Genomic DNA, 24,136 nt, shown 5'->3' with positions numbered 1-24,136 from the left:
CACATAAGATGGCCAATGTTTGGTGAGTCTGTAAAAAGGGGTGAATTGAGGTTTTAAGTTGGCCCTGTCTGTTTGTAAAACCCTTAGTGCTGCAGGCCCTTGTTACATTCCAAACTGCCTCTTCCAGAGGGCTGCCTGCATGGTAGGGATGCTTTTGCTGCTATTTACATCATCAGGCTTTCAGTAGCATGCCTTGCTGTGGTGAACATTAGGGTTTGAAACTTCGTCTCCTTTCATTTCATCCTAACCCATCTCTCTCCTCTTTTAAAATGTCTCTAAAATGTGTTTTCTGGAAGATAATTTTGGGTAGACGACTGCTGATCCTGTAGTTCTCTCCCTCTAAACATTTTTGTCCCTTTCTCTTTAGAAGACTTCCTTGATAAGCTTAATCAAAACATTTTCAAAATTCAATTTGATTAATGTGCTTTATACGTTTAACATAGTACAGTGCCCAAGTCCTGTGGCAGTTTAGGTGTATTGGAAATAACATTGAAAATGTAAATATGAATACTTTATATAAAATACAATTTTCAAGTGAAATGTCAACCAAAATGACTGTCATTTGCACTTAGGGAAGGAGACAGTGCTGTTGTGTCTCAACATTAAAGGGTTACTTCTCTTATCACATACCAGTTTCTGCTACAGAGGACATGGTCAAGTTAGTCACCACACATACACAGCCTGGAACAGCCCAGCGACCCAAACACACAGGAGGCGTACAAAAGCTTACAGAAAACCTTTGACAGACATTGAAAAAGCTCAGCCTATTACATTCTGGGTGACATGTCCCCCTTGCAGCTCTTCATAATAGAAAAGAGTGATATTTAATAACTGCAAGCAAATGCATTCCTATATCATAGTTCATGTAGAAAATTCTGCAGCTGAGTTGTGGGCTTATACCTTGTTTTTTCTTTAACCAATCACAATCCTAATAAGATAGTCAGAGAATTGGTTCAAAGACCATGGGGCTTGAGCTGATGCAGCTATAAGCAACAAAGACAAGCGGCTGCAGCCTTAATACCAAAACTACTTGGCAGTACACTCAGAGATAATGTCAGGCTGTTATCCAGAATTATACCTGCACAGAATGACTGAAACCCCAATCAGCCATACCCCTTCAGTTGCTTCAGCAAACACATATTCCACAATATCTGCTTATATATCTAAGTAAATATACAGTGAACACTTGCATATAGCTGTACTACATAAAAAATGTGCGTTCCTATTGGTATATAAAATTATTGCTCTATCATCCTTAGGGGATATGGGAAAGGGGAAAACTTTAAGCTTTGCATTACTAGAGTATAATATCCTTTTAGGCTCTATAATACATGAGAAAGGTGGCCACTTCCCTTGTTTCTAAATCAAGTGGGAATAAATCAGACCAGTAATGTAAAATTATATTGAATATACCAATCACTAGTTCTGGAGGCTATGCTGACTAAAGGAATATAAGAACGGCCATACTGGGTCAAACCAATGGTCTATTTAGCCCAGTATCCTGTCTTCTAACAGTGGCCAATGCCAAGTGCTTCAGAGGGAATGAATAGAACAAGTAAGAAAAAATTAATGTATTTGGTACAAAACTTGGCATTTGCATTCTTTCTAGAAACATCAGTCCATGTATCTACTTTTTTTTTTTATTAGATTATACTCTAAACCCCTTTTCTTCATCTAGGTGAGCTTTCTTTAGGCTGAGTCTTTCATTTGTGTCTGAACCAACTTAAGAAACAGAATCTGGGAAAAATAGTAATCATTCCTTTCCATATTAAAAGTGGAAGTAGAACGTTCTTTCAAGAACAGAGCATGTCAACTCCAGATGAACTTAAATTGTTCCAGTGAGGAGAGAGACAGTTACTGACTACTTTTGTCAGTAATAATAATATAAATAGGTATGTTTGTTCAACATCAAAGATCTCTAAAATCAGGAAAAGCAAGAGTTACATTTCAACAGTGATGTATACCCTGCATATTTTATTATGTATATTGACTTACATGGTGGTTTATTAAGCTATGTGTTTAGTCAGAAAAACAGGAATAGAAAATAAAAGCATGTTTATAGGTCAGTTAATTATGCTGTTGGAACCTTGAACTTCCCAACTGATGTTTAACTATGTGACCTAACTTTGTATTAACAGTTCAATGCATTTCAGACCTTTTTAAAAGGAAAAGGAAACCATTTGCAAACCTAACTAATGCTACAATGCCCAGATCTCCTTTTTGGTGTCAGGGAGGTCACTTCCTTGTTGCCCTTTATTTAAAAAAAAAAAAAAAATCTTAGCAATCTTCTTTGTAATGAGGTCAACCAGAGTGACCTTCAAAGTATTGTAGCATGAGTACCACATCCATTAATGAAGTTCAGGATCCCATTTTCTATTTTAAGCTGCTGTACAGAAGTAATATTTTTCAGCTGTTTGACAAAGTAAAGTGTTCATAGCAGTTTTCATTTGTTATTAAAGTGACAAGAGTTAGCACATAGCTAGGTAGGCTTGTAGTTGGTTTTGATCAGGGTTTGGATCATGGTTTGAATCTTTAAATTTTTAGGTTAAGAATTCATTCTCTTCGTAGCATTCCCCTTGGGCAAATCACTGAACTTTTAATGTTTACAGTGAGCTTTGAAATCCTCAGATGGAACACACTACTGAAGTGCAAAGTATTGTTAAACTAGGGTGGGGCAAGATTATTCACTGTACTGCATGCGGGAGCCGGAAAGCATCTTTCAGGATAGCTTTTTCCAACTCTAAAATCTTCCAGTTCTCCATGATACCATAAAACATAAGTCCAAGTAGCTTTTGGGCATCAGGAAATTGCCCACAACTGAGTGAGAACAGTTTTCCATAGGTAATGTAGGAACAATAATCAGCTAAATTTTTTTATAAACTCCATCTGTTTTAGACACATTAACAACAACACCTAAACAATAGTTATTCAGTAAATAATAATGAAATCCAGTTATTTTTTGTAAAAGTTACATCACTAACATTTTATAAACTAGCTCCATGGTACCTCATCAGGATGCAGAGAAGGCAACCCATATTTGTCTGTATGTGAGAAGCCATTGGTAATCCGGGTACACATTGCCCAAGGTATCTTCTGTGTCTGCAAGGTGGAGAGTGCAGGCATTCTCACCCCGCAGAACCTCCTGCCAGGCAATTAGTATAGCAGTGAATGAAAAAAGACAAACAGACACAATTGCTCAGCATGTTACACTGAGGAATAGAAGATAGTGTTCTGATTCTGCAAAGAGTTGTGTGCATGCAAACCCTTGCACCTGAGCAGTGCCCCAGTGGGAGAGGGTCCTCCTGAATGTTTGGAGTGAAAGGGAAGTGAAAGAGCTCTGTTTAAATACAGTTTGAACACTTTCAAAGCACTTCTGGTGTCTGGGCTTTGATGTGGGCCTCCACCCTCTCCCCTGCAAACAAAATAGCAACAACAAAAACTGTTTGTTGATGCATGGAGTTATTTTCTATTCAGTTTTAGAATTGTCATGGAAATCCAAATAATATTGGATCAACATCTCATGTTTAACGGAAGAAGTCTGCTAGTAACTTTTAGGCTGCAATGGGCAAACCTCAAATACATGGTTTCATTCGATATCTGGGATATTTATCGAAAGCCTCTTATGTTTCATCCCCATGAATCTCTAGAAGGCTCTTGTTCTTCCTACTTACAACCCTGCAGTAATCTTTAGCTTCCTCAAACTTTCTGAATTTTCAGAAGTCTGGCAGCCTCTCAGATAGGCCCCAGCCATCCTTAAGTGCAATTTTTGAGTGATTTGGTAGCATGGTGTCTAGAATGTAATGTTCATTCCACAGTCTCTAGGACAGACAGTAGGGAAGATGGCCAGGGATGAGCTCTTCAGAGATCTCCAGAGACATACCATGAGATCTTCAGAGGTTGAAAGTGGAGTCACCCCCAAAAAAAAAAAAAAAAAAAACCAACAAGGAACAAGGCCTTTGAGTGTATTTTGTGTATTTTTTTTATTTTATTTGCATTTTTAATCTGAGGAACTCTTGAAGTCACTGGTTCCCAAATTTTTTACTGAGGCAACCTACCAACTGCATTGTCTCTGTCTTTGTGACCCACAATTACACATATGTGCCCTGACACCGCACCCCTAATCCTGGCCTGGTATGGAAGGAAGGCCCTGCGGGATAGAGGATATTTGGAAGGGTACAGGAACTGCTGATGTAGGTGAATGCAGTGTGCGCTTGCTGTCCAACTCACGTACGTCCAGGGCCTCCTCTCAACCTGCTAAAGTGATTTTAAAGATTTCCACAGGCATCTTTAAACAGCTTTTGAGTAAGCTTCACAATTAGACTTCTACTTTTCAAGAATCTAGTTTTTAAGCTTTCTGTTTAATGCTACTTTTGGGAAAAACAATCAAGAAGAGTTAATGGTATGAATGCAGCTAGCTACATTTTTGAAAATCCTCTAAATGGTAAATCTGTACATATCCTTCCTCAAACCTCCACAGAGAATTCCGCAAACAATTTTGGGTTATTACCGCCAGGATTATGAAGGGAAATAGAATCAATCCACATCTTTGTCTGTTTTTGATGGTAGACTTCTGTTCTGGGATCAGACATTTAGTGTAATGATAAAGCTTCCTCCAGCTATTCTAATAAGTTTTGTGCTTGCAAATAAGCATTTTATGTGCAATTTTAAAATGACACTTAAATCATTTGCTTCAGAATTTTTCTTGTCTGTTCAGTTTAGAGAGATGTAGGGTTTGGTTCTCTGCCAACTGATCTGTATAATACTTTGCATTTATCTAGCACCTATTATCCAAAGGTCTCAAAATGCTTTACAGGTGTGACTATTAAGGGCATTTCATGAGTAGGATGGGGAAATAGAAGCAAAGGCCCAGATTATAGAGGCAGTGCTCTGCTCAACATTGCAAACCCTAAGTGATTTAGGTGGCTAACTTCCATTTTCAGAAGAGACTTCACTGGTTTAGATTTAGGTTCTTGAGTGCCTGTGTCAGTTTTGAAAATGGTTCTTAGCCATTTAACTCGCTTAAGCTTTGCAATGCTGAGGAGCAGTGCTTAAAAGATTTTTGAAATTTGGGTTTCAGGGATTAGCTGTTGGTCACAAATGAAGCTAATATCAGATTAAAGAATAGAAATCAATTCTCGATTCCCAGTCCCCTTTTCTAATCATGCAAATCCCTCATCTGCTATACTAGTAGTGAGAATAAATCAAATGCCACTCTCTCCTATACTGACTTCCCCATTGCGGGCAGGCAACTGTCTGAGGCACCAGGCTTTGAGTGCTGTTTTTGTTGTTAGCAACAAAAAGGAAAATAGAACGTTTGAAGTAAAATATTTCAAGTATTCCATATGTGGATTCATTTTTCACTAACCTCCTAGAATGTTCTAGACCTTTGTAGAAACTCGTGGCACCTTCCAGTCTTTCTGAGAACTACATTTTTTTTCGAACCACCTAGAATATTGTCAACCATACCCTAGCTGTTATATAAAGGGAGTGACGTCACCAGCAGTCAGTGAGCTATAAGAACGAAGTGAAGTGAGAGCCCAGCTGCAATATGGTGAAGCCTGTTTTATTGTGTAATTGTGAAAGTGTACTTTTGTTTTAAGACTTGAAGAGTGTAATTAGTGACTAATAAAGGATATATTTAATGAGATGCCAGAGATATCTATTGACCCTCTATCTATTTGCTTATATCAGAGCTCGACAAATTTACTTTGGAGCCAGGAGCCAGCCCAGAAATTAAGGAGCCAGACAATGTGGGCTCAGCGGCAGGGCGCCCTGACTGGAGCATGGCAGCTGCAGCGTTTACCCTCCCGGCCCTGCCCCATGGATGCAGTGGCGCCCTGGCCGGAACGCGGCGGCCACTCCCCCCTCGGGAGACATAGTAGGCGCCAGAATTAAATTTCTAGGCGCCATGGCTACCTGGCACCTGGGGTTTATTGAGCCCTGGCTTATATATAGCATGAATAAATACAGATTTAGAGACCCTACTGTGCAAATTTATCATCTTATATGACAGGGATAAATCATGCATGTAAATTGTGCATCAGAGTCATGAAATGGACTACAAATGCAATAAAAAGTAAGGTATTGGAGGGTGGGGTGCCAAAGACGCGCTTCACCTGGGGCGCCATTTGGTCTAGGGCTGGTGCTGATTGTAGGACTTAAATATAAGTAAATGTTAATAAGATCACCTTACTTGGACTACCAGCAGTTTCACCAGATTAGTTTCATCAACACTAATTTCCACCGTCTTAGGAAACCATAATTAAAAATAGTTGCAGCCAACATAGTTAGGTTGGTTTATGTGGACTGGCATAATGTAATATAAACGGGGCTCCCAAGTGTCACGTATTGGGCAGCCCTGTCACACCAGAGGCCATGTTTTCACTACCACACTAATTCTATCTAAGTTATGCTAGTTAAGTTGAGGTACCTTAGATGGATTTGCAGCGCTGGCCACACTGTGCTATGGCAACGGGAGACGCGCTCTTGTTGCCATAGCTTCCGCCTCTTGTTGAGGTGGATTACAGACATTGACAGGAGAGTGCTCTCCCATCAACTTAATGCATCTTCACCAGACCTGCTTAAATGGCAGTGACACCAATTTAGCATGGGAGTGAAGACAAGCCCAGAGTTTGTCATGTCTTCTGGTTCTAGAAGCCACCGTAGCACCTACCAAGCAGGCAGGTAGGCTCCTTCTCTTGTGCTGCTCCCCCTGCTGGATCCCAGGACTAGAGGAAGTGAAGGGGTGTCAGCAACAACACAAGGTGAGAGGTCTGTCCAGTATTGGCACCCAATTCCCTCGCCTTGCCTGCTGCCTCTTGAGCCAGCTGCACCTGGCTCTCCCCAAGAAACACCCTCCAGTACCCACCCAGCCCCTAGCAGCAGTCCCAGCACCAGCCCAGCAGCTAGGGTGACCAGATAGCAAGTGTGAAAAATCAGGACAGGTGTGGGGGTTAATAGGCACCTACATAAGACAAAGCCCCAAATATCAGGACTGTTCCTATAAAATCAGGACATCTGGTCACCCTACCAACAGCTAACAGTCAGATACTCTGATCTATCCTAGCATCCCACCCACACAGCTGCCTCCCCCTTCCCCTGCAGCTCTACTCACCACTGCGAGCTTTTGTTCCACTCCATGGTGAAGCCTCACCACAGCTTGGGGCAAGGTGTGTTGACCATGATCTCAGCTTTCTTTTGGGCAAACTTATAAATACTCAAATTAATTCAATAAGTAATTTGTATAAAATGTTACACATGGAGCTGTGCAAAATTTGGTAGCTATGTATAAATGATCTCGAATGAATACCATTCTAGAGATGCAGTCTCTTGCATGTTCTTTTTTAATAACTGCTGGCAAATCATGTTAGTTGAAACAGATTTTAAAAGCTGTTACAATAAGGAGTGGGAAAGTGTCAATTGGACCTTAAAAGGATCATGTCTTTCACGGAAATTTTCTTTTAATCTTATTTTTTTTAAGTATGTGTGTTAATGGAACATTTCCACAATTTACATGTATTTAATGCTGTTAAATTCAAACTCAATATTCTAAAGTCAAGTTTTTTTCATCTCTGCATTTCCTGGGGTCCTTTAATGAGGTTGTAATATGGTGTTCCCTACGTTAATCTGATAAAAAGCTTTATTTCTGTTTGTTGGCATACTGCATCTAACTATGCTTTTGCTAAGAAAATGGAAAATGCTACATTTCTTGCTCTGATTTTCCCGTGGTAGTGTAGGCTCTGGCTTACTGAAAAATCAAACTAGAAATCTGATACATTACTGGGGTGGCACTCATTAGCTCTTGTTTTGATTTCCATTTCAAGCTTTGATTTTGCTTTTTCTTGCCCTTTCCTGCAAGTACAATAATCTTTTCAGTACTGTTATTGGTTTGTTTGAGCGATTTTTGTAATTTGATTTTATTGTATTTGCTGCCACCTATGGGCTGCCCTGATAGCGAGCTTTTAATTTCTGGTTTAAATATTAGAAATTTTGCTCTCATTGCCATAGCTATTGTAACCTCTATTCTGTATGTTTGTTTCTAGATCTAAGTTTAGAATTCTATTGGCATACTGGCAGTACCATTCTGTGAGGAAGGGGAAGGGGCATTTCACTACTGCTTTTTTAAAAAGGAGATGTAAACAAATCTTGATTCTTTCCAGCTTTGGTTCACGAATTTCAGTAGGCAAGACTCCAGAGTCCCACTCTTGTGAAGGAAGGATAATCTTTGGACATACTGGACTAAACTAATTGTAGGTAAAATCAACTGGCTTTCCCAATTTCACACCTGTGATAGATTTGGCTCACTAGCATCTTAGTATGTCTATTACGAGACACTTTTTCTGACTTGTTTGCAGTGTTGAGGACTGCCAGGTTGTCTCCTTGTTTTGAGTTGTGTGTGGAGGGTAATACAGAGGTAGAAATAAGGTTGTTTTGGTGACTTTAACCATTTATTTTCATACTTGCAAGTGTTATACCCTACTTTCAATCTTAATGCCAATTTAAGTTTTAAAAGAAGTTTGGAAGTTGCCTCTACTTTGGGTTTTTGACTTATCTCTGGGCATCAATACTACATAGGCTATGAATGTTGGCACTTTTTAGATTATGGTGTTTTTTTCCTTTCGCTTGGGTAGCTTCCATTTTTCTCTAATTTTTTCTCTATTTTGTACACTCAATCAATGCCTTATCTTCGCTTCTGCTTTTTGGTATTTCTCTTGTGATGTTGCTTTGTTTCCTAACTGCAAAATTTTATAAACCAAATCTTTTGGGGTGCTTGGCTATTTATATTGCAAAATCTGATACTTCAGTCCATTGTATGTCAGGGTTGTATAAAGATAAGAAACTGACAGATGGGAAAAGAAATCACAGCACACATATACTTCAGTCTGCATGAAAAATTAGGACCTTCTGCAATCTTTAGCTAGTTCAAACTCAGAGATCTAATTCTCAGATACTAGATAAAAGAATTGATATTCTTTGAAGTACTCTATACTATCACGGTAGGAAGTGCTTTGACAAACCTGGAGCAGCACTTCCTATTATGATAGTGTACTGTTAGAGGGAATTGATTCTTTTATAGGCTTGTTACTCTAGAATAGAGGAAATCGAGTGGTTTTAGTAATGATTCATGTACGAGATGGCAGGTGGTGTAACAAGTGGATCTGCAGATACAGCATGCAGCGGTGTCAAGAGGAAGTAACTGTGTGGAGAGGGGAAGGAAATAAGTTCAAAGCTGCTGAAAGGGAAACTGAGGCAGAGCTTCACAGTAGTTCTGGGGGAGTTGAGAAAGTGTGAGAATAGCTGGGGAAGCAGACCCAGAGACCTGGATGCTGGGGGCTGTAGAAAGGGCGAAGACCAGAGACTTGAGAGATGCTCATAAAGAGAATTATTGTTCAGAGCATTAACAAGCATTAGGTGTGGCTATATGAAATACTTGTGAACAAAAGATGTTTACTCCTCTAGAAAAGACTGGGACAATTTAAACAATAAGTACCCCTCTTCCATTAGAGCCCCAAGGTTTATTCTCTCTGTCAAGCATATTTTCATTCCAGTGCATGGTACTTTAATTATGTGCTCTGTATGAGTGTTCTTAAATGGTGCACTTTAGAAGCATTTCTTATGTGCAGTGCTGCTTTGACCATTGAAATACTGTGCTGTACAATAAAAATCTACTGCACTGCTGCAGAAAGCTTACCAGAGATACGTGAATTCAAATGTCCAGTGCTTTCAGACTCTTGAAAATAGAGCCTTGCAGAACAACATAGATTGTTGTGCTTACAATAGTCTTAAATAGAATGGTGATGGATACAGAAAAACAATTGTTAGAGTGGAGGATATTGTAATATATTCTGTAGCTCATCCTGCCGACACATTTTCTCCTTGAAGTAGAATATTACACCCATGTATTTTAGAATCATTGATTTTTGAATAACTCTTGATTATGAAGAGGTCATTTTGAATTTTTGAGCATGTAAAGTAATTATTGGGAAAACTTATTTATTGGACTGATATACCAAGAGAGTTATGACACAACATTTTTAGGTATCAAATTTGGTGCATACTTTAATCTTTATGGGACCTTTTGTAGATAGGGATCCACATTTAAATTGTACCTGTAAACTTGTTTAGAGCTTATTTCCACCCATGTATATTTGAACCATTAACACTGAGGCACAGTGATTAATTCTGTCAGACCATAAACAATATGCAAATTCCATGAAATATATAGCACTTTAAATTTTCCAGCAATGTAATACTCCAACATGTGTCTGAATATTAGTTCACTAACATAATGTAATGTATCAGAACTAGGATTTATGTGCTTATTCAGATCCTACAGAAAAAGGACTCCTCATTGATCACCTCTTAGCAGAAGTTTGAAACGTATGGTAAGATTTATGTGCAGTCTTTCTATTGTTTCTACTGTATCCCAATGTTTTAATTCTTTGGCTTTGTCTTCATTAGAGCTGGAAGGTGTAAACTCCAGCTCAAGGAGGCATATCCAAAAGAGGCTATTTATCCAAAAGTCCTTTTTTGGCTGTTGGTCTCTGGACAATCCAGTTTGAACCAGTATATGCACATTTTCCATGTGGTGGTATCTCTTGGGAAGTGGTACGATCTAACTGAATTAGCTTAATCACCCACACTGTTCTTAGTTCCTGAAGGAGCTGTGTTCCCTGCCCCCATGGAGTTACGTACAATCTGTGGCCCACAATGGTACATAAACTTAATACAGTAACCTCTCCCAAAGACGTGTGAGAAATTGCCATATCTGTCACAGTTATGTAAAATAAAATAAGTACAAATTGAAGAAGTGATCATACAAACTGGATGTGTTTTGCATTAAGGACAAATGAGTAGGGGTTTTCAAGGCTCCTGATGAAAGGAATTGCCAATATTTAGAACCACCACAAATTATTTTGACTGGTTAGCTTTGGTGGGGCAAAGGTACCATCTTTCGAACATAGTTTTTTCTGACATAGAGATTGTAACAGTTCTGTTTTATTGGAAGAGTCTAACACTTTCTGTGCTTCAGTAATAGCAATCCTATTCACCGTCCTTGAATCCTGTCAATGCATAATATGAAAGACGGTTCTTTCCCAGATTATTGATTTAAGGTCAATTAAGTTATGTCTGCGATAATATGTATATTAAAAATTAAATACAGTATAATCTCATTAATAGCACACATGCATAGTAAGTACCATGTATGTAATAAAATTGGTAGAAAGATTAAGTATACTAGCTAACAGTGAAATCTCAGCAGATTGTTTTAGAAAGATGTGTGAATTTTTAAGTGTTCCTTTTAGGTGTCAGAATGACCACTCTGGAGGCTGAAATCCTCTTTTCATACAGCATAAATACAGTCCTTTCCCCACTCTCTCTTCAATTTGTAACCTCAGCTCTGATCTAGAGGGCCACCTCTGTATGTGAGTAAATTGTTCACTACTTCTTCGAGTGATGTCTCCATGGCTGCTTCACTTCGCCTTTTCAGTCTGGAGTCTGAGATCTTCAACAGCAATGCATGTTGGACCGCACATACACACCTCCCCCTTGCACTGTCTGCGGGACATATATAGAGTACTGTATGGTCCAACCACCTTCAGTTCCTTCTCTACTGCCTGCAGTTTGGAACAGAACACTTAACAGAGCCCGGTTTTTCTCCTCAGGTAGTGCCTTACTCCATAGTATACTCTCTCCTAGTTAATTAGTTCTTTATTTTTTTCCCTCTTTTCTTTCTTTCTAGTTAAATAAAAAAGTGAGATTTAAAAAAAAATTTTTTTTTCATTTCCTCACAACTCTCGAGCTACCCTGAGATTTCTTGGTATTTAGACCCCCCGCAGTCAAAAAGGAGATCAGGGAAATATCAGCTTCCCCAACAATCTCTGCCTCAACCACAATGGCAATTTGACAATCAGCATCGCCACCAAAGGCCTCCCAACAGACACAGACAGCCCACTGCACAAGGGGCAACATCCCGTACATCTTCAAATAAACAACAATTGAAGGTGTGGTCGAGAGCCCAAGAACCACCTGCTTGCTCCAGTCATTTCCATCGTCGTAACATCACTAATAGACCAACAGTTTGGCAACTGGCTAGCTCCATTTTTACCATCTTGGATGCTCATTACTTCAGACAAATGGGTCCTGGAGATAGTCAAGGAAGGATACTCCATTGCCTTCCTAGTTATGCCATCCCACCACCCTCTTCCCCGTCCCTCTTCAGGGACCTCTCTCACAAGCCAGTCCTAAGGGGAGGGAGAAAACAACTTCTGCAACTGGAAGCCATAGAACCGGTCTCTTTACGAGACAGAGGATGGGGTTTCCACTCCCACTATTTCCTGATTCAGAAGAAATCTGTTGGTGTCCCATCCTTGACTTCTGTAATCTAAACAAGTTTCTCAAATTGCAACGATTCAAGATGGTCACCCTGTCCATTATCAGTCCAGCACCGGAACAGGGGGATTGGTTCTCTGACCTCGAACTACAAGTTGTGTACTTCTTTATCACCATACATCCCACCCACAGACACTTCCTAAGATTCGTCATCGGCAATGATCACTACCAATGCAAGGTAATGGACTATCCACAGCACCCCAAGTCATTTTCCAAGGTACTCACAGTGGTCGTGGCCTGCCTAAGAAAGGAAAGAATCACCATTTTTCCATACCTGGATGTTTGCCTCCTCAAAGCACCATTCCGAGGCCAAGGCAGTCTAAGCAGTCCATACAACAGCGACCCTCTTCACAAAATTAGGTCCCCTCGTCAATCTTGAAAAAGTCATACTAAAACCAGTGCCAAAACTGCAATTAATTGGCTCTCAACTCAATGTCATACAAGTAAGAGCATTTCTACAACCTCACAGGTTCATAGCTATAACAGATCTGATGTCCAGCAATCAAGTATGCCCCCAGATCTTGGCACATACATGCCTCCAGTTCCTGGGGCATATGGCTGCAGCCACATTTGTAGTTAAACAGGCAAAGTTACATTTGCGGTGTCTTCAGGGCTGACTTGGTACAGTAAAACTCTTGTCCATGTCAAACCAAGTCAAGGACTCACTGCTGTGGTGAGCACATCCCAACAATGTTTGTGTCAGGGTCTCCTTTCTTTCAGCCCTCACATACCATGATACTAACCACCAATGCCTCCCTCATTGGCTGGGGAGCACACCTACTTGAACACATGATACAGAGCAGATGGAAACCCCAATGAGTACACCCTGCACATCAACCTCCTAGAACTGAGAGTAGTCCACAATGCCTGCCAACGTTTCCTACCATTCCTCAAACAACAGACTACGAGTGATGGCAGACATCCTTGCCTGCGTGCACTATATCAACATGCAGGGAGGAGCGAGATCCCATTCCCTATGTTCAGAGGTGATCAAGTTGTGGAATTTTTGTATCCACAACAACATCTCAATCTCAGCTACATATCTTCCTGGGCATCAGAACAATACCGCAGATGCTCTGAGCCAGACTTTTTTGCACAAGCACAAATGGGAGCTAGACATGAGAGCACTCCAACTCCTATTCTATTAGTGGGGTTGCCCTACTATAGATCTTTTTGCTACTGAGCAGAACACCCACTGCCCTCAGTTTTGCTCCAGAGCAGAACTGGAATGCTGATCACCGGGGGATGCATTTCTCATAACCTAGAGCGCACGACTCCTTTATGCCTTCCCTCCTGTCTGAGTCTTATACAAGATACAGGAAGGCCAAGCTCAGATTATACCAATAGCCCCAATGTGGCCACGACAAGTTTGGTACGCTTACTTGCTTCACATGACACTGTGCCAGCCTATCAATCTTCTCCCAGCATTGTGGCTCCTCTCATAGAACATGGGACACATTCTCCATCCCAGTCCACAAACTTTTCATCTGAAAGTGAGGTTCCTTCGTGGTTCTGAGATCCAGAAAAATAGCCTGTTCAGAGTCAGTAAAACACATAGCACAGTAAAACACAATTACATAGCAGATGCGACACCACCAGACACCTCTATACACCTAAGTGGAATAGATTCCAACATTGGTGTGTCCTAAGGCAGGATGATGCAACTCATGCTCCATTGCCACTCATTTTGGATTATTTCCTTCAACTCAGAAAGGATGGACTAGCTAATAGTTCTATTAGAGTGCACCTTGCTGCAGTTACCACATTCCACTACCCTATCGATGACACATGGTCTTCGCACATCCCCTCGCTAAAGGGCATTCAAAACCTATAACTCAGGGGTGTCAAACATGCGGGCCGCATTTGGCCTGCAAACCTTTTTGATCCGGCCCGCATTCGGCCAGCATAAGTGAGTCCTGCCGCCGCCAAAATTTTCTCTGCGTATGTCATTGCCACTTTAAGAGATTTGTGGGCGGAGGGCATTGCCACTTTAAGAGAGTCTTAAAGCGTCAATACTTTCCTCTGCAGAACCCAGCTGCCGAAAAGCGGAAGATGCCCTGAAGTGTTTGGCGGTGGGTATTGCTCGTAGAAATCCCTTAAAGCAGCAATGCAGTGAGTCCGGCAACAGGGTCCCCCGTGAAATCCCGCCGCCAAAAAGGGCCCATGCTGCGCCACCGAAAAGGGGAAGATGGCCCGAATTTTTTGGCAGCGGGTATTGCATGGCCCCTGTGAAGGGCATGTTACGTGAATTCGGCCTGTCACCATCAGCGAGTTTGACACCCCTGCTATAACCCATACATATGAGCCTCAACTCTGACCTGGGATCCCAGCCTAGTCCTACGCTCTTTGACCAGACCTCCTTTTGAAGCAAGAGCAACATGCTTATGTATTCATCTAGCAATGAAAATGGCCTTTCTAGTCACCAGCACATCTGCGTGATGAGTGGGAGAAATCTTGGCCTTTACAGTGTACCCACCATGTATGGTGTTTTTAAGGACAAAGTGATGCTTCGCCCACACCCAAAATTTCTACCAAAAGTTATAATGTCCTTTCATCTGAACCAACCCATACACTTCCCCTCCTTTTTTACCAAACCACACAATAAACAGGATGCATCTCTTCACACATAGAGGTGAGGCACGAAATGTCATTCTACTTAGAACCAGACCCTTCTGAAAATCGCCACAACTGTTCAGATATGCCTCTGAAAGGTCTAGAGGTATAGGCAGCCACCTATCTCGATCAGGACACACTTCAAATACTATCAACCTCTGTTGCATTCCTCGATAATGTTCCCATCATAGACATATGTAAGGCTGCTACCTCAGATACATTCACCCAACATTGTGTTATCATGAAGGATTCCTCCATGGACACTGTGAGCCATCCATGGCTAGGATAGCCATCTGAAAATGCCAAGGTCAGGGCAGGCTGCAAAAGGAGAGCAGATTCTCCCAACACTTGTGGGTGACACTGAAGTCAGACTTCCCAACCAGCCACAAACAATGCTTCTGATTCCCCACACTGGTTATCAAGAAGCTAAAATAAAAACATACACAGCCCCCTTTACTACATTTCAGTCTCTGGCTCCCAATCAGCCACTAGGTCCAGTAAAGAGATAAGTTATTTAAAACTCTATGCTCTTTCCCAAAAAGGTTCTCCGGACCCCAAAGAGTCAGCCACATTACCAGATCAATATAAGCTTGGATCTTACCCGAAATACCACGCTGCCAGCCAATCCTTTAGTAACTAAAACTAAAAGTTTATTATAAAAGGAAAGAAACAAACCATAAGAGAAGTGTTAAATGATCAGAGCAATCACATACATACAAATGATTGGAAAGTCCATTTACATCAGGTTTCCAGTAGAAATGTGGAGTTTGCAGGTTTGTATAGTCCCTCTGGTATACATCCAGTACCTGGATGGGTCTCAGTCCTTTGTTTCACAGCTTAAGTTCAGTTCAGTTGTAGATGAGTTGATCCAGAGGTAGGTGAAGACTGATGACTGAAGACTAAATATTCTATGTGCAAAGTTTGTTCAAATTCTCCCATGAGAATTAGCAGGGTGATTCCAGGCTGGTGCTGAGATCTCAATCTTGCGATCCAAACTTTCACTGACAAGCTTGGACAGATTTGAGATAAAAGGATCAGTCCACTAGAGTCTTTTATAGATCCATGCAGGCTGACCGATACTTTCTTGATAGCAGGTATTTTCTTGAACAATTAACGAATGATTACTTGGGACTCTGAAGTACCATCTTCTCTCTTCGAGTGATTGCTCATATGCATTCCAATGTAGGTGTGTGCGCGCCCCGTGCACAGATTCCCGGAACTTTTTCCCTAGCAAGCCCCACATGGCCAGCTCAGGCGCCCCCTGGAGTGCCGCGCTCATGTCGCGGTATAAAGGGCGCTGCTGGCTGCGCGGGTCCCCAGTTCCTTCTTTCCGCCTGTGACGGTTACTGGAACTATCGCCTCTTGCTGTGTGCAAGTAGCTCATTCCCTAGTTGTTTGACTGTTTTCAACATTTCTTGTTATAGTAGTAGTTATAGAGTTTGTTAGTTTGTAGTTGTAGTGACAAGTTAGAACCCCGGACGGGGTCCTCTTCTGCTGGGAGTCATGCCGGGGTCCACAGGCTTTAAGAACTGTGTCTTGTGTACTAAAGCCTTTCCTATTAGTGACCCGCATGACCGCTGTCTCCGGTGCCTTGGAGAAGAACACCGTCGAGACAAATGTAAGATTTGTAAGTCCTTTAAGCCTCGGACCCAGAAAGAACGAGACGCGAGGCTAAAGGCGATTCTAATGGAGTCGGCGCTCCGTCCAGCTTCCGAGCCGTCCCGGTCTCCGTCGGCACCGAGTGTGTCGTCGGTGCGGAGCGCCCCCCCACCGGCACCGCTTTCGGCACCGCCGCGGGCCTCTAAGGTGGCCAAGAAGACGGCACGGCCTTCGGCCGCACCCAAGATCTCCCTCCGGCCCGCGCAGGGTGGAGGAAGTACGGAGACGCCCCAGCCAAGCGCCGTTGAGATTACTCCGGCACCGGGGTCTCCACGCGGGCTGCCTCCCCCGACTCCTGGTAGTGGGGGAGTGCACCTGCAAGGGCCGTCGACGCCGGAGGCGTTTACTGCGGCACGAGCCCTCATGGCCTTGCCCACGCCTCCGTCCCCCCCTCGGCCGAGGGACAAGGGACCCGCGTCTCGGGGCAAACCCACGCTGGGTGGTCCCGGTGGTTGGAGACGCTCCCAATCTAAGTCTCCTGCCAGACGGTCACGGAGGGTGGAGAGCGTCGGCTCCCCTCCGAGCTCCGACTCTAGGTCGTCGAGCGACTCGGCACCGCGGCACCGTGGGCGGTCCCGAGTCCGTCGCCGGAGCCGCAGATCCAGCTCCGATTCGAGCGGGGACCGGGATTCGGGCTCACGATCTACGGTGCGGAGCCCGTCCCGGCACCGATCGAGGTCACTGTCGGTCGTTTCGAGAGGCAGCGACTCACATCTGGCGGCACCGCCGATCCCGGCACCGACGCCTGCTTCGGCACTGTTGCCGGCTCCGGCACCGGTGCAACCGGCACCGATGATGGCACCGTTGCAGCCGGCACCGATGATGGCACCGTTGCAACCGGCACCGGTGATGGCACCGGCACCGACCTCGGGAAGGCTGGACTCCCTTCAGCGTCACCATCGTCGGCACCGCTCTCGGTCTCGAGGGGGCAAGCGGCATCGCAAGTCCTCTCGCCGCAGGGGCAGGTCGGGTGCGTCGTCGTCGTCGTCCCCGTCCTCCTCTCATCGCCGGCACCGCAGACGTCGGCACCGGTCCACGTCGTCCTCATCGGACCGCTCCACGCGTCGGCGACATAAGCGACGCACGGGGGGCTCTGGTGACACTAGGGCGGTGCGGCTCCATCAGCCTTCCCTGCAGGCCGCGGGGTGGGCCCAGGGACCTTGGCAGTGGCCGTATTGGGGACCCTGGAATGCCTCTATGCCCCAGGGCTCGGTGTCACTGCATTCTGTGGTGGCCCCCCCAGTCCCCCCGGCCCCTAAGGTTCATGAGCAGGGTTCGGAGGACTCGGACCCTGGGGAGGGACCCTCTTCCGCACCCCTACCCTTCTCTTCCTCATCGTCACCGGATGAGGCAGCAGCAAGGGATCGTAAAGGGCCCCTGTTTGACTTCAGGGCCCACCAAGACCCCCTAAAGAGGGCTGCTGAGAACTTGGGCATGGAGTTTAAGCTCATGTCTGAGGAGGAGGACTCCCTCTTTGGGCCCTCGGGCTCTCTAGGACCCTCCCGGGCGACCTTGCCAGTGCATGACAATGTCATGAAGATAGCGAGGAAGCTGTGGCAGACCCCTTCCTCCCTGCCTTCCACCTCTAAGGGGGTGGAACGGAAATATTATGTCCCCAAGGAACCCTTTGAATTTCTATACAGCCACCCTGCGCCCAGTTCTCTGGTGGTCGATGCGGCCAACCAGAGGGACCGTCAGGGGGTCAGGGTAGCACCCCTAAGGACAAGGAGGGCCGTAAACTGGACTTGTTCGGGAGGAAGATCTACTCTACTGCGGCGCTGCAGTTTAGAGTAGCGAACCACCAGGCCTTGTTTGGGAAGTATAATAAGAACCTGTGGGCCTCGATGCAGAGGTTTGCTTCCCAGCTGCCCCCTGACCAGGAGGCGGATTTTTCCACGGTTCTGCATGAAGGATCTGCGATGGCTACCGCTGCGCTGCAGGCGGCTAGCGACGCAGCTGACACAGCCAGTAGGGCAATGGCCTCGGCGGTGGTGATGCGCCGCTGCTCGTGGCTTCAAGCCTCTGGCCTCACTCAAGAGGTTCAGCAGGCTATCCAGGACTTGCCGTTTGATGGCCTGGGTCTGTTTTCGGAAAAGACAGACGACAAGCTCCACGCTCTCAAGGACTCTCGGGCCACCCTGAAGTCTCTGGGGTTGTATACTCCTCAGGCCTCCAGGCAGCAGTCCAGACCGCAGGTCCAAGGGCAACCACCGCCCCCGCCCAGGCCGGCTCCTCGACCACCCCAGCAGAGGAGGGGTCGTGAGCGCTACCGCGGTCCCAGCAGGGGAGGCCGTCAGGGGTCCTCTGCGAGGGGCCAGCATGGGCCTGCAAAAGGGGGTAATCAGCCTAATAAACGTTTTTGACCCAGAGCAGGAGGGTAGTACTCTTCCTTCTCTCTGGGATCCTGGTCGGCCGTTTGGGGACAGGCTTCGCCCTTTTCTTTCAGAATGGGAAGCCATCACTACGGACCGCTGGGTCCTGGAGGTGATTGCTAAAGGGTATGCCCTCCAGCTTACAACCTCCCCTCCCAACACCCCCCAAGGCTGTCCCACATTGGGGATCCGGCCTCGGTTCAGCTCCTGGTGCAGGAGATTGGGTCGCTCCTCACGTTGGGGGCGGTGGAGGAAGTCCCACTGGCCGAAGAGGGCAGGGGCTTTTATTCTAAGTATTTCTTAATCCCCAAGGCGAAGGGAGGCCTTAGGCCCATTCTGGACCTCCGTGGCCTAAATAGATATATTAGGCGAGTTAAGTTTCGTATGGTCTCTCTCGCCACTATCATTCCGGTCCTTGACCCAGGGGATTGGTATGCCGCCCTGGACTTGAAGGATGCATACTTTCACATCTCGATATTACCGGCCCATAGGCGGTTTTTGAGGTTTGTGGTAGCGGGACACCATTATCAATTTCGGTCCCTACCCTTTGGGCTCTCCTCAGCACCCAGGGTTTTTACTAAGTGCATGGCTGTGGTAGTAGCCCACCTGCGCCGTAAAGGTGTTCAAATCTTCCCTTACCTGGATGACTGGTTAATCAGGGGGAGGTCGAGTGCCCATGTGAGACATAGTCTGTTCCTCACACGCGACTTGTGTGCTAGACTGGGGCTGATTGTCAATGAGCAAAAGTCCACACTCACTCCGGTTCAATGTATTGAGTTTATTGGAGCCAGGTTAGATGCAGTACAAGCCAGAGCCTTCCTGCCTCAAGCAAGATTTGAGGCGATGGCAGCCATAATATCGGATCTCCACTTGTCCCCCATGACGACAGCCAGGCACTGCCTGCAGCTGTTGGGACATATGGCGGCTTCTACATATGTAGTGAGACTGGCCCGATTGAGGCTTAGACCTCTCCAGGCGTGGTTGAATTCGGTGTATGTACCACACAGGCATTCTCTAACTAGAGTGGTCCTGGTTCCCCCACAGGTGCTGTCGTCCCTCGATTGGTGGAGGGACCCCAGGGAAGTGATGATGGGAGTCCCCTTCAGAGAGTTCACCCCATCTGTGACGCTCATCACAGACGCATCCGATCGGGGATGGGGAGCCCACATTTCTCACGATCAGGGCACCCAAGGGCTTTGGTCTCTGGAGGAGAGAGCCCTGCACATCAATGTGTGCGAGCTCAGAGCAGTCCGGTTGGCCTGCAGGGCCTTCCTTCCCTTCCTCAGGGGCAGAGTGGTCCAAGTCCTTACGGACAATACGGCAGCCATGTTCTACATGAACAGGCAGGGGGGGACGCTCCTCGGCACTTTGCCAGGAAGCCATTCACCTCTGGAATTTCGCGGTGAGACACGGTTTTCATTTATCTGCCTCTCACCTCCCGGGGGTACGAAACAGCGAGGCGGACCGCCTCAGCAGAGTTTTTTCTCCCCGCCATGAATGGTCCTTACACCAGGATATAGTGGCTTCCCTTTTCCAACGGTGGGGTTCTCCCCGTCTGGACCTGTTCGCTACAGCGGAGAACAGGAAATGCCCGAGGTTTTGCTCGCTCAGGGGTCGCGAGCCGGGCTCTCTGTCCGATGCCTTTTTGGTTCCCTGGACAGGGGAGTTAATGTATGCTTTTCCCCCTGTCCCGCTCCTGCCCCAAGTCCTCCTAAAGATCAAGAGGGACAGGGCGGACGTTATACTGATTGCTCCAGCGTGGCCGAGGCAGCATTGGTACAGTATGCTGCTCGACCTCTCCATCACCGAACCGATTCCGCTACCCAGACGGTGCGACCTGATCTCCCAGGACCATGGGAGATTGTTGCACCCCGACCTGACCTCCCTCCACCTTACCGCCTGGAGACTTTGTGGCTGACGGAGGGAGAGAGGGCCTGTTCTATGCAGGTTCAACAGGTCCTCCTGGGCAGCAGGAAGCCGTCCACGCAAGTAACATACAAAGCTAAGTGGCGGAGGTTTTCGGGGTGGGCAGAAGCGAGAGGGTTACACCCTAGCATCTCCCCTATTCAGGCCATCCTGGAGTACTTACTGCAGCTTAAACTGCAGGGCCTGGCTTTGGCCTCCCTCAAGGTCCACCTGGCAGCCATCTCGGCCTTCCACCAACCCATGGAGGGCCGCTCCCTGTTTTCTCACCCTATGTCGGTGAGGTTCCTTAAGGGGGTGGAGAGGACTTTCCCTCAGGTGCGGGACCCGGTGCCACCCTGGGACCTCAACTTGGTCCTCAACGGGCTGATGGGTCACCCATTCGAGCCCTTGGCTACGTGCTCCCTTCTACTCTTGTCATGGAAGGTGGCCTTCCTAGTGGCTATCACCTCGGCCAGAAGGGTCTCCGAACTGAGGGCGTTAACCTCGGAGCCCCCCTACACGGTTTTTTATAAGGATAAGGTCCGGCTGAGGCCTCACCCGGCTTTTATGCCTAAGGTGGTGTCTCAGTTCCACTGTAACCAGGACATTTTCCTTCCTGTGTTCTTTCCCAAACCCCATGGGTCGGAGGAGGAAAGGAGGGGACATTCGCTGGACGTCAGGCGAGCCTTGGCCTTCTATCTCGAGAGGACCAAGCCTTTCCGGAAGTCGACACAGCTCTTCGTGGCTGTGGCGGATAGGATGAAGGGCTTGCCTGTCTCCACCCAGCGCATCTCCAAGTGGATTACTGCCTGCATTAAAGCATGCTATGAGCAGGCAGGAGTACCCCTCCCAGGGCCGGTGAGAGCACACTCCACTAGGGCCCAGGCCTCTTCCGCAGCCTTTCTAGAGAGGGTTCCCCTGCAGGACATCTGCAGGGCAGCGACCTGGTCGTCAGTCCATACGTTCACGTCGCATTACGCCATCGTGGAACAAGCAAGGGAAGACGCAGGGTTCGGCAGAGCCGTGCTGTCTAGAGCAGGTCACCGATAACTCCTACCCTCCTCCAAGGTACGGCTACGCAATCACCTACATTGGAATGCATATGAGCAATCACTCGAAGAGAGAAAACAAGGTTACTTACCAGTAACTGTTGTTCTTCGAGATGTGTTGCTCATATCCATTCCAAACCCACCCCCCGTCCCCGCTGTCGGAGTTGGCAGAAAGAAGGGACTGGGGACCCGCGCAGCCAGCAGCGCCCTTTATACCGCGACATGAGCGCGGCACTCCAGGGGGCGCCTGAGCTGGCCATGCGGGGCTTGCTAGGGAAAAAGTTCCGGGAATCTGTGCACGGGGCACGCACACACCTACATTGGAATGGATATGAGCAACACATCTCGAAGAACAACAGTTACTGGTAAGTAACCTTGTTTTCTATGTCCTGAGCACACCGGTAACTAGTAACATTAGCATAAGGTAATTGACCATTTACAATTATTCACAATTATTCACCATTTAAACTTCAAAGAGAAATATAAACAATAGTATTGTTACATTCAAAATTCCATCTAAATGTTTATATGTTCTTTTTGAACTCCTAATCAATAGAACAGTGACAGACAGGAAAGCAGTTTATCTACCTTGCTAACCTCTAACAAGAGATACATAAATAACATCAAATAATTACAAGCAATACACTTGCATATCAAAGCTCTAGTCTACTTATAAGGAATGACCCTCACTACCTTTGTATTTTTCTATAATAAAAACTTGAAAGATTAGAGTTAGGCCCTGCAACTTGCAAAGTTGCTTCGCTGTTTTGGGCCTAGCGTCACAGACACCATCCTTGGACATAGGGTCCTATCCTTGGCCATACAAGCCGCTCTGAAGCCTCAACCTTCCAGCTAGGGGCACAACTTTGTAGTCACCCACAGTGGAGCACCAATAAGGACATCACTCGAAGAAGAAGAAAAGGTTACTCACCTTGTGCAGTAACTGAGGGTTTTTTGAGATGTTGCCCCCCCATGGTGCTCAACTGCCCTCCCTCCTCTGCTCTGCTTCGAAGCATTACATATAGGCCCTGTGGCAGAGAAGAAACTGAAGGCGGTTGGACCGCACAGCACTATATATACATCCCGCGCACAGCAAGGGGGGAGGTGCACATGTGTGGTTCAAAGGGCACAGCTATTGAAGATCTCCAGACACAAAGGCACTGCTGCACCTACAGTGGAGCACCTGCGGGGGGACACATCTAGAAGAAACTCAGTTACTGCACAAGATGAGTAACCTTCTCTTTCCATACTCTGGAAATACATGACCTTCTTTGACTTTGTCAATAGTTATGGTGATAGGCTGCTAGTTGTGGTGATGGGCTGTGGAAATCTGTTCTACTAGAAAGCAGAATGAGTCCATCACCTTGTTTCACTGTGGTCTCTGAATAATCTGGTAATTCTGTTCTGTTCTATATAGGTTCTTATATTATGCTCACCACTGAGCACCTTCAATTAGTGCATTAAGCAATGTGACTAACATCTATCACATGTTCTCTCCTCCTTTACCTAGGGGGGAGAAGTGTGTACACTGGAAAGTGTGTATAATTGAGTATTTTGTTTTGGGTTATGTGTGTGTATGTACCTGTGTAACTATTTTAAAGAATGCAAGATAAAACAAATGCAGCTAGCACTTAGAGGGGAAGGTAACATGGTTTGTGATGGTCTTTCATTCCTACGGGAATTCATTCCACAGTGTTGGGCCAGCCCTTGAAAAAGCCCTGTCTTGTCTTGGTCAGTATACATCTGGACCCAGAGTAAATCAGTGTTAGTTACCTAAAGGTTCTATATCCCATTTCAAAACATGCAAGCAACCCATTACCTCTAAAGACACTGTCATACTTCAGCTAATGACTTGTGCATTTTAATTTTTTCTAATCTCCTTTTACTTGCTTGAGAGGGAGGGAAAAAAAGGATTTGAAACTAAAAGATTTAAGAGGGCTTATGTGTGTGACTTAAAAATAGCTAAAATATTTGTACACGTAGAGTAAATTTGTTCATAAAAATGTATTCTCAGCTGAAGCTGATATGGTTGGCCTAGAAATAAACATTTGTTATAGAGCCTCTATCAAGATGAGGTTATAAAGATGATACAAATTTCTAACCATAATGGCACTAGCAGGCATTGCTACTCTTGAATAAAACACA

General features: G+C 45.5%; 1 protein-coding gene across 2 annotated transcripts in view; it reads left to right on the top strand.

Annotated features, from left to right (window-relative positions):
• The window catches only part of MRPS5 (mitochondrial ribosomal protein S5), a 134,581-nt gene that overhangs the window by 16,582 nt on the left and 93,863 nt on the right, over window positions 1-24,136 (top strand). The gene's annotated exons all lie outside the window — the stretch shown is intronic.

This window comes from Emydura macquarii, unplaced genomic scaffold (assembly GCF_026122565.2).
Source record: "Emydura macquarii macquarii isolate MOO-44397 ecotype Brisbane River unplaced genomic scaffold, CSIRO-AGI_Emac_v2 contig_3305, whole genome shotgun sequence".
Classification (NCBI taxonomy): domain Eukaryota; kingdom Metazoa; phylum Chordata; order Testudines; family Chelidae; genus Emydura; species Emydura macquarii.
This window is presented reverse-complemented; position numbering and strand designations above follow the sequence as displayed.